We start from the raw sequence: 4,111 nt of genomic DNA, 5'->3' as shown, positions 1-4,111 counted from the left end.
TACATCACCACCACCTACAAGATTTAAGCCTTAATAATTTTTGGCTAGAGTGTTGAAGCCCTCTCATGTGTGTCCATCCCTTCAGATTCTTCCTCAACCAAACTACCCTTCTCACCACTGGCCAAAACCATCTTATAAAATCACAGAACTTATAAGGTAATTTCCCTGAGGAGAAATTTTCAATGGAGCTTCCATTGCATTCTGAATAACTAACTCCTACACTAATGCATGTAAGAAACTTCCCAGAGAGCCTATAATAACCTAGTTAATGTTTTATTTTTTTATTTGGCATTAAATATTCCAAAAAATAAAACTTAATATGTCAGTTAAAATGCAAATATTATAAAAATTTTACTAAGTCACTGAGAAAAAAAATTTCTTTTGAAATTATTTAGCATGATATTTTAGTTGTTTTCATGATTCATTTTCTGATTTTTCATTAGATGTGGACAAGGGAGGAAAGCACTGAAATCTGCACGACTTTATGACATTTTCAAATTAAAATATTTTCACTATCATTGATAATTAGTTTTGTCTTATTCTTTTATTCCACATCTATTGAATTTCATGGCAAGATGCAGACTTCCTTCCACTAAACTAAGGATTTTAACTGTAGAATTAGGTCTTACTTTTTTGTATTATGGATGATATTCTTTAAAAGTGTAATAGGGAATGACTATAATTTTGATATTAATTATATATAATAAAAGTATCTTTATAAGAGCTCTACAGAAAAGAATCTAGGTACTTCATGCAAAATTAATTGTACTTTTAGAAAAAAATTTTAATTTTTTTCAAAATGAAACATTAGAGTATAGCAACAATAAAATGTAGTGGGAGATTATATGAAAAGACATTTGAAACAATGTACGTTAAGGGGAAGGGACTAGACATTGCATCCAGGGTAGCCCAGGGAGTCACTAGTCAGAAGCAGGCACAACAGTTTCTGAAAGGAACTCTAGGAGATTGGCCCCCACAGGGTCAGGAAGCCAAGGAGAAGCAAACACATATTCTGTAGATGTTGGCAGTGAAAACACCACCCCCTTCTATGGGTGACTTTACTCCCCTACAGCATCTGGGGCATACAAATTTATTGGCTCTCTTCATTCTTACAGTCTCTCCTCCAGGTACACTCAGAGCCTGCCAACTGAAAGACAAGGAGACTGGCTTCAACAGCACGAGCCTGGCTGTTGCAGGACTATCCTGGGGTACAAGAAGAGCTTTTCCCAGAACACCTGAGGTTGCTGCTCAAAGCAATGTCTCAGAAACCATCCAAGAGCCCCTCTACCCCTCTGACAGATGTCATGCTGAAACCATTCATGGTAACTGTGCAGACTGAGCACAGCAATGGCCAGCCCCATGTCGACCACCAAGATCACCCTGTTAGTGTTGGGGCCTGCCAACTCATCAACTTGCTGTATGTATTCTTCCTGCTTCTCTCAGCAGAACAAGAGCCAGGCAAGCTGCCTGAAGAAGCAGGTGGAGAACTATGAGCTGAAGACCCTGTGACAGAGGGTCAGCCAGTCCAATAGCCAGGTGCACAAGCTTCAGGAGAAGCCGCAGTTTCTTAAGCGAGTACCCTACCTAAGCAGCCTACTGCTGCCAGCTGGGAGCCCCCCAAGATCAACCTAGTGGTGGAGCCACTGTCCTGGGTGCTGGGTATCTGGCTGTCAGATCCACCAGGACTTACCTGATGCTACAACCCTTCTAGTAACTAGAAGAGGTGAACATCTTGCATATGGGCCAGCCCATGTAGAACTTCTGGTTTAACATTTTCCACCCTGACACATAAACCATGCATAAAGAATGTGGCTTCATCCACCAGAAGCCCAAAACCAACAAGGTGGCCTTAGCACCCAGAACTCAGGTATTGTGGAGGGGGAGGGTAATGTGAACCAGTGGGAACTGTGCATGATGTCCCATTCCAGCACCAGTCCATCCTTGCCAACGAGCCCCCCCATGGGGCAGATTACCTGAAAATTCAGGTTGTACTCTGAAGGTAAATTGAACAGGCAACCACAACCCAGCCCATGACTCAGCATATTCATATTACCTACAAGAAGGTTCCCTCCTTATGCAAAGTAAGACTTTGACCTGGGTGGGGCCTGGCCACCTATGTATCATGACACTTCAGCTTCTCAGTAGATGCTCCACAGCAGGTGTGGGTGTGACCACAGTTCTCTGTGGGTTCAATAGTGTTGCCACTTGTACCTTTAACGCCATAGAAAAAAACAAAGGCCTAAAAAAAATTAAAAAAGAAAAAAGGAAGAAGGGACTCCACACAGATAAACGATTTAAATGATTTTTATTAGCAAAATGAAATTTACAATGGATAAAACTAATTACTTACATGCTTATTGCTACAAATATTATTTGAGGTTTCTATGATTTAATACTGCTATACAGGTGAAGCAAGAATTGAAGCAAGAATTTGGCTAATAGCCATGTTCATTAGTATTTCTGAGTAATACAATCCTTGAAAAATTAAACCTTTTCATTTTCACATAATTGTTCTTAGAATTATTTTATGAATCAAAATATACACTAATTCAATACAGGATCATGATATTAAATTATATTTTTAGCAACTGTAAGAGCAGAATAACACTAACATACCTTGAACTAGTTACACTGTCATCAAGACATAATGTAAATCATCTTCAAAAATAAAGAGTCTGTTTAATGTCAAGATAACATAAAAATGAAGTGATTATTAATCTAAAATAGACATTCAGACATGAATGTCTAAAAGTATCTGGTGAGGACTAAAATATCTGATGGAATGATTGCTAGGAAATATATTTTGACCTAATTATTATTATGTTATCTGATCATTTCAACCTACCTGCTAGAGCATGCTCCATTAGCTAATTAGACTAGCTGAAATAAAAGACTAACTATGATCTTGATTAAAACATTCAAAAAAGTTTTTAATATAAAAAATACAAAATTAAAAATTTAGACATGTTCAGCCAGCTGAAAATAACTGAGTGTCAACTGGCCAAAACCTATTGCCAAGTATACATTTTTGCAGTTTTTAGAGTATTAATAGTAGGTTTTAGTGTGTTATTAACTTCCAAGCTCAACAATAAGCACTCATCAGTATTCTCCTAACCTTTTCGGAATGAACTGCGTAGGACTTACTGTGAACTTCAGTGTTAATGTGGCCATCTAGTAACAGTGGCCAAATTTTAACAACATGGTCTCTCCCTTATACAATATATCATTGACAATAATGCTTTAAGTTTTTAGAACATTTTTAGATCCTTTATTTTCTTTTTACAATAAATGAATTTGTGAAATAGGGAGATCAGATATCTTTATCCTAACTAAAGGAAGAAAATAATTTATAAGAAAGTTAACTGACTTACTAAAATGTATACAAATATACAGAACAAAAAAACAGAACCTAGGCTCCTGGACATCCTATGTTTTTTGCAATGATCAACAAAACCTGAATGTCTCCAAAACATTTTATCATCATTGTTATCTCCAGAAACTGATCCACTGATGGGCTCAAGACAACCCACACTTCTATTTCTGTTACCACGGCAATTTCCTAATTAATATTGGTAGCTCATCTTTCCATTCTTTCTTTTTTTCAACAGAAACCACTCAGACTGTATCATCTCCCTCTTACTTCCCCAAAGGAGGAAAAGAATGATCATCAATGGCAAGAGGCAATTGTGGAAGCAACTTGAAGCCAGCTTCATGCTCAGGAGAGAACACCACCATGCCTCCTCATCATAGTCCTTTCTTTCAAAAAGGTATCTTTCAAAGATATCCGAACAGCATGGCCCTGACCTCTTTCTCTAACAGTCCATCCATAGCATTTCAGCAATATCACTTTTCCCACAAGGGATGCTGGCTAGATCCTTCTGTTACTCTGGAATGGAGGTTACAGCAACTCTTATATATTCATCTAGAGCCTAGGAAATCCTAGATTGCTCAGAAAAGGTTGTATTATCTCACATAAGTAAGATGACGGCTGAAAATATTTATTAGAGATTTAGGGCCAAATAATGCTTGATTGCCTCCTTACTTTCTCTGTTAATAAATATGTCTTAAAGAATATCACTATGGCAAATGTTAAAAAACAGGTTGTTCATAG

General features: G+C 37.4%; 2 pseudogenes; one reads left to right on the top strand and one right to left on the bottom strand.

Moving 5' to 3' along the window:
* Window positions 1-1,065: 1,065 nt before the first annotated feature.
* Window positions 1,066-2,093, top strand: LOC125934016 (peroxynitrite isomerase THAP4-like; annotated as a pseudogene).
* Window positions 2,094-3,610: 1,517 nt separating this feature from the next.
* Window positions 3,611-3,809, bottom strand: LOC125934236 (uncharacterized; annotated as a pseudogene).
* Between the last annotated feature and the right edge of the window lie 302 nt (window positions 3,810-4,111).

This window comes from Panthera uncia (genome assembly GCF_023721935.1).
Source record: "Panthera uncia isolate 11264 chromosome A1 unlocalized genomic scaffold, Puncia_PCG_1.0 HiC_scaffold_16, whole genome shotgun sequence".
Taxonomy (NCBI): domain Eukaryota; kingdom Metazoa; phylum Chordata; class Mammalia; order Carnivora; family Felidae; genus Panthera; species Panthera uncia.
This window is presented reverse-complemented; position numbering and strand designations above follow the sequence as displayed.